General features: G+C 43.1%; 1 non-coding gene across 1 annotated transcript; it reads left to right on the top strand.

Moving 5' to 3' along the window:
• The first annotated feature begins 4,653 nt into the window (after positions 1 to 4,653).
• LOC120250928 lies at positions 4,654 to 4,760 on the top strand. The gene has a single exon (XR_005533257.1). It is a non-coding gene; the product is annotated as a small nucleolar RNA R71 (small nucleolar RNA).
• Positions 4,761 to 7,386: the final 2,626 nt, after the last annotated feature.

Raw genomic sequence — 7,386 nt, 5'->3', positions numbered from 1 at the left:
CGAGATAATATTATGTCTCTGGTGATTCAAATATTGATGGGGTGGCTGGTCCTTTTCATGTGGGTTCAATTGATCTAGTCACGATTAAGCTCGAGACATAGGATTACTTCAACGTGTTCACTTTGTTGCTCGCACAACTAAGCTCCTGCGGAGTTCCTCTCTTAGCACTTCACTATATTGTGACCGCAAAGAACTCTAGGAAATAGAGGTAGGATAAATCACGCCCGGAGGAAGGGGCGCTCTCCTACCTCTCGGCTCACCCTCCTCGAGCCCTCTCCGATCTTGCTTTTGTCTAACTCTCATGGTGTGTCATTCACTCACAAGGATTACCAATGTAAGCTCTCAACCCTAGTGTCGCTCTAACGGAGAAATCATTCAACAAGAATTCAAGATTGGAACTCAATTCAAAGACATCAATTAAGGAAAACATAATAAAGGTCAATGAAACAATATCATCCTAGGGTTTACAAGTCTAAGTACCAACTAAGGGGTTTAGCTCACTATGGAGCAAGATACAATCAATAATGAAATCGAAAGTAAAAACATGTAATCCATAAGAAAAACCCCCTTGGGTATTCATGTCGATGGTCTTGTGGAGTAACCTACGTCCTCTCCAAAGGTCCCCTTGTCAAGCCCTAGGACACACCTCGTAATAAGTACTTGTGTGTTAAGAATCACGAAGTGTTCTTTCGTTCGATGAGCATTACTTTTTATTAGGTTTAAGCACTAATACATGTGTATTTGTATTCTTTTACGCATGTAGGGTTATGAAGCTAAGTATTAAGAAAAGTGATAATGCTCTAGCGTGTGATCCACAAGTGCGGGTTTGTCAAAAGTAATAAATCCGAGGTGAGTTGGTATCGTATCCACGAGTGAGGGAATAAAAATACCAAGATTGCTATCTAACTAAGTGAAGATGGAATAATGATTTTGTTGATTAAATGTAATGAAAGCAAGAATAAAAATAACAAGAAAGGGAGAAGAACAAATAGATGAGAGGTAAGGCAATCAATAGAAGTAGGGTACTCGGATATTGTTCCACTTAGGACAATTGCTTCAAGTGCAAAATCAACTATTATATCTCCCTAATTGACGCTTAATGAGTCGTAGAAATCATAAACACATGATCCCAAACCTAAGGTCAATCGTGAGTAACTCTACATTATGTCTCGGCGGAGAAATAGATCAATCTCAACACCTCACACTGTGTAGAGTTGCATGACACTCTAGGGATACAAAATGATAAGCACTATTCTAATGTATAGATCTAACCCTTTGGTCCAGGCGAAAGACCCCTAGTCGCAATTAAGCCTTAGGTGCTAAAGTCACTTCAAGGCTTCATTCCGTTGCTACGTGTAACTAAGCCCAGCTCGGAGGTCACCCCTTAGCCCATTCACTCTACTATGACCGCAAAAGAACTCTTGGAATGTGGACGTGGGATAAATCACATTAGTAGGGAAAAAGGGGACGCTACAGTTACCTCTCGACTCACCCTCTCGACCCTTTTCCAATCTTGCTATGTCTAACCCCCATGGTGTGTCACTCACTCACAAAGGTTACCAATGTAGACTCTTAACCCCTAGTGTCACTCTAAAGGAGAAATCATGCAACAAGCATTTAAGATTGAAACTCAATTAAAGACATCAATTAAGGAAAACATAATAGAAGATTAGTGAAACAAATACATCCTGGGGTTCACAAATCTAATTACCCACTAGGGGTTTAGCTCTCCATGGAGCTAGTTACAATCAACAATGAAATTGAATGTAAAAACAAGTAATACATAGAAAAACCCTCTCGATATTCGTGTCGATGGTCATGTGGAGTAGCCTCATCTTCTCCAAAGGTCCCCTTGTCTGGCCTAGGGCACACCCTCGCCGGGTCGGTGCCAGCAAAGCTCCCCTAATAACTTTCTTCCAAAGCGGATCGAGGCGTCGAATCCATAGAACCACCCTAAAAGACTTGCCAAAAAGCCACTCGGACACGCCCACAGTGGCTTCTCCGTCAGCCGAGAAAACTCTATAAGTGTTTCCCACTCACGTCTTGAATTTCCACGGGTATGGATCTTCATAGGACTAGCTCACGAGGGGCACTATGCGCCTGTGTATTCTTGGGATGCAAAGAGCTCATCGTAGAGATCCACACGAGGCTTGTGTAAATTATCCACACCCGTGTGTTTATCATAGGATCATCCACAGGGGTGAGTACACAGCCTTGTGTCTTCTCAGGAAAAATGCTAAGTCTCTATAGGATGACACACGCCCCTGAGGAAATTACCCACGGGCGTGTGAAATTCACAAGGTCATTCACAGGGGAGAGTCGACACCCCTGTGTCCTCTCGGGATGTGCTCATAGTTGAGACCCACGACGTGGGAAATTCCACGCCCATGCGTTTTTCTCGGATGGCTTAAAAAAACTCTGCAGGCTCTGTAGAAAATTCCTGAACATATAAATACACTCAGAGCTTGCCTTATCATGCAAAGTATACCAAGGAAAAACGCGAAAAACTTTCTCAAACAACCAACAACTTTGCCATAAACATTTAAGCACACGATAACACCAAAATATCCACGAGAAAAATCACAGCAATTAACATCTAAAAATCAAAACACCAACACATAAAGCCCTATTCATGCAAACTCTAAACTAAACTAGAAAAAACAATAAAGACTTGGGTTTGCCTTCCAAGAAGCGCTTGTTTAATGTCACTTAGCTTAGCGTACCTTGTCTTACCTCATGGGGGTTCATAGATGAAGGTTTTCTCTCTTACCCATGACTTGGAAGCATGATGAACATAGTCTTTTGAAGGTAGAGGGAGGGTTATTGAGCTTGTTACCACTCAAGGGGTCGTCATCCTTGTTCCATTCTTGTGTATTCCTAACAGCCTTAGGGCATTTCTTGTGGCATCTCCTTGCACGCTTCATCTTCCGGAGCACCTTCTTCATGATTCCTGGAGTAGATGGTACTTTTTCCTCTAGACCAAGCATCATTACTTCTTCATTATCCACCTTTTGGTCTAGCAACCCATGGTACTGGTCCGGATTTAACATTTTCTACAGATATTCATCAATTATCTCATCAATAGTTTCAAGAAAATACAGAGTATCATCAAAGTCAAGAGAATGTCGCATGGCTTCGGAGAGTCGGTATGTGAGCTTATCATATCCAACCCTAAGTGTCAACTCCCCACCCGTCCATGTTTATCAATGCCTTGGAAGTATGCAAGAATGGCCTCCCAAGTATCAAAGGAACATCTACATCCTCATCGACATCCCCATCTACAGGGAATATGTACTTGTCCACCTTAATAAGCACGTCTTCAATGATGCCCCCCGGATGTCTCACCGTTCGGTCCGCCAATTGTAACGTCATCCGAGTGGGCCTAGGCTCTCCCAAGCCCAGCTTTTGAAAGAATAAGTATGGCATGACATTCATACTAGCCCCCAAATCCACCAATGCCATCTCTTCACCCAAATTGCCATTGTTGCATTTAATGACAAAGCTTCCGGGGTCTTTCTTCTTGTTCGTCATATTCTTTTGCAACACCGCTGAACAAGAGGCATCTAAGATCAGCGATGCACTCTCCTCCAACTTCCTCTTGTTGGTCAAAAGATCTTTCAGGAACTTAGCATAACGAGGCATTTGAGATAACGCTTCCACAAAAGGAATGTTGATGTGCAATTGCTTGAATAGACCCAAGCACTTCTTGTATTGCTCATCATTTTGGTCATTCTTCAATCTGGAAGGATAAGGGATTCTTGGCTTGTAGGATGGGGGTGCCATCTCCTTTTCTTTTCCTAGCTCTCTCCTCAACCTCCATGACCTCGGGTACTTCAACATTGGTCTTCTTACTTGGAAGCCTACCCTCAACCTCACGACCACTTTTCAAAATTATCACCTTCACATGTTCTCTTGGGTTAGTCTCGGTATTACTCGTGCAAGCTTCCTTGTGGTTTCTCCGATAAAGACTTCCTGATTTGCCCCACTTGATTTTCTAGAATGTGCAACGAAGCGGTGTGGTTGTGAAGTATAGCTTTGACTGATTGGAACCGTGTATCCGATGATTACACAAATCGGGTCAAGGTTTTCTCTAGATTCGTCATTCGGGTCTCCAAGACTGAAACTCTATTCTCCATGTTTGGGGCCTATTGTTGTTGAAAATCCGGTGGTGCTATGGCATTTTGCTGCCCTTAGTTACTCCATGAGAAATTAGGGTGGCTTCTGCACCCTTGGTTGTAGGTGTTGCTATACGTATTACTTTGTACCCTTTCCGAATTGCCCACAAAGTCTACTTGTTCAGTCGGGGCTGAAGTAGCAATCAAAATAGGACAATTAGATGACATATGTGAACCCCCACAATTATCCCAAATTGTGATAGCGGGCACCCTTGGTGAAGTCAATGTATCCAATTTCTTCCTCAACGCCTCTATTTGGGCTGCTAAGGATATCACTTCATCAATTTTATGAAGTCCGATGACTTTCTCCTTTTCCTTTGCATTCCATTGGTAGCTATTCATGGCCATTTCCTCTACCAACTGTCGGGCTTCTTCAAGGGTCTTGTTCCCCATTGTACCTCTCTTGCCGGTATCTAGAAGTTGTCTTGTGCTTGGATTCAACCCGTTGTAAAAGGTCTGAATGATCATACATTCGGGGAATCCATGTTGTGGGAACTTTCGCAAAAGATCCTTGGATCATTCCCATGTCTCAAACAAAGACTCGGGCTCCATCTGAACAAACAACGATATCTCATTATGAAGATTTGTTGATATCCCCGGAGGGAAGTACCTTGCAAGAAAAGCTTTGACCATCTCATTCCATGTCATGATGGATGCTCGTGGTAAAGAGTGTAGCCACTACTTTACTCTTCCTTTTAGAGAGAATGGGAAAGCCCTCAATCGTATAACATCATCTGTAACACTGTTGATCATCAGCAAAGAACTCTTAGAATGTAGAGATAGGATAAATCACATCGGAGGGGAAAGGGGACGCTCCGCTATCTCTCGACTCACCCTCTCGACCCTCTCTAATCTTCCAATGTCTAATCCTCATGGTGTGTCACGCACTCACAAAGATTACCAATGTAGACTCTCAATCCTAGTGTCACTCTTAGAGAGAAATCATTCAACAAGTAATCAAGATTGAAACTCAATTAAAGACATCAATTAAAGAAAACATAATAAAAGATTAATGAAACAAATACATCCTAGGGTTCACAAATCCAAGTACCCACTAGGGGTTTAGCTCTCCATGGAGCTAGTTACAATCAATAATGAAATCGAATGTAAAAACAAGTTATCTGTAGAAGACCCCCCTTGGTATTCATATCGATGGTCTTGTGTAGTAGCCTCGTCATCTCCAAAAGTCCCCTTGTCCAGCCTAGGGCACACCTCGCCGGATCAGTGCTGAAGAAAGCTCCCCCAATAACCTTCTTCTAATTGGAATGCGGTCTCAAATTCATAGAACCACTCCAAAGACTTGCCAAAAGACCCTCAAAACCTTAGCCGATGGCCTCTCAAAAGATAGGGAAAAGTTGGAGAGAAGGATGAAAGATTAATCCCAAAATCGGGCTGAATCGCGGCTTAAATAGGGCTAGAATCAGGCATCAGACACCCCTGTGGATTCTCCACACGGGCTTGTGGAATTTCCACATGGGCGTGGGGAAATTTCCACACGTCCTTGTGGATTCTCTAGAAACCTGATTTTCGGTCGACTATGAATAGTAACTTATATAGTGTATTGCTTGATGATTTGCTACAATAACTCTGCTACAATATTCCACCAAAAACACTCCCAATTTCACACTTCTCATCGAGACAACATAAAGCGGGCACACATTTATGCCGTGAGATCACTTCTCTTCTTCAATAAAAGGGTTCATTGGTGAAGATCTTGCTATCATTACACAAGTTGGGATATGCAAATGTGAGCGCCTTCGTGCCCTCAACTAATTGTAATGGCTTGAATACATGGAGATTGGCACACATTCATGTATCTTAGAGCCCCACTTGTGGCTTCGCGTTTGTTCCTTCCAAGATTCCACCAAATAGTCCGTTCATGATCTATTTTTGGCTTCTTTTCTTAATACTTAGCTTCACAACCCTACTGATAAGTGCTTGTGTGATATGAATGCGAAGCATTCTTTCCTTATGTTGAGCATTACTTTTTCTCGGGGTTTTTTTATATTAATATGTGTTTTTTTATGTTACTTTTTATGCGGTAGGGTTGTGAAACCAATTTTTTTAAAGGAAAAAAAGCCAATGTGGATCACAATGCACCGATTTTTGGAGGAAATCATGCTAAGGTTCAAACGCGAAGATATAAGTCGGGTGCGAGATGCTAGAGTGTATGCCAACCTCCCCGTATTTGTGTTTGCACAACCATTTGGAGGGGCACAAGGGCAGTCACACTCAAGCATTCCGACTTATGCACATAGAACAAGATCTCCATCAACTTATCCATCAACTGTAGCAGTTACTGTTCACCGCCGGCCGAAAATGATAGTTTCAGAGAATCCACACGGGCTTGTGGAAATTACCCACGCCCGTGTGGAAATTCTGCACGGGCGCGTGTAGCGTCCACGCCCTTGGAGTTGCCCGATTCCAGCCCTATTTAAAGCCGATTCAGCCCCGATTTTGGTATTCTTTTCTCCATCTTTTCCTCAACTTGAGAGAGGGCTTCAGCTAGGGTTTTGAGGGGTATTGGCCAAGGTTTTTGGAGAGGTTCTACGGCTCCGACATTGTCAAGCTTCCATCGAGGCATATCCTATACCAGACGAGGGAATCCTTAGAAGACGAGTAGAGGACTCTCCGCAAGACCATTGACACGACCATCGAGGGGGTTTCTTTATGGATTCATTACTCTTACATTCAATTTCTTTGATTGTACTTGCAACTAGGCCCCAGCGGAGGTTCATCCCTTAGACCATTCACTCTATTATGGCCGCAAAGAACTCAAGGAACGGAGGTAGAATCTATCACGTCGGAGGGGAAAGGGGACGCTCCTGTACCTCTCGACTCATCCTCTCAACCCTCTACAACCTAGCTTTGTCTAACGCTCGTGGTGTGTCACTCACTCACAAGGTTACCAACAAGAACTCTCAACCCTAGTGTCACTCTAGAGGAAATAAACCCCTAGTGGGTACTTGGGTGATTGTGAACCCTAGGATGTATTCGTTTCTTTTAACTTCTTTATTATGCTTTCAATAAATTGATGTTTATTGTGAGTTCCAACCTTGAATGCTTAATTGTATAAACATTTCCTCTAGAGTGACACTAGGGTTGAGAGTTCTTGTTGGTAACCTTGTGAGTGAGTGACACCTGCAGCGTTAGACAAAAGCTAGGTTGGAGAGGGTTGAGAGGATGAGTCGAGAGGTGCAGGGAGCGTCCC

This window comes from Dioscorea cayenensis, chromosome 19 (genome assembly GCF_009730915.1).
Source record: "Dioscorea cayenensis subsp. rotundata cultivar TDr96_F1 chromosome 19, TDr96_F1_v2_PseudoChromosome.rev07_lg8_w22 25.fasta, whole genome shotgun sequence".
Classification (NCBI taxonomy): domain Eukaryota; kingdom Viridiplantae; phylum Streptophyta; class Magnoliopsida; order Dioscoreales; family Dioscoreaceae; genus Dioscorea; species Dioscorea cayenensis.
The sequence above is the reverse complement of the archived record's forward strand: the minus strand, read 5'-3'. Positions and strand labels throughout refer to the sequence as shown.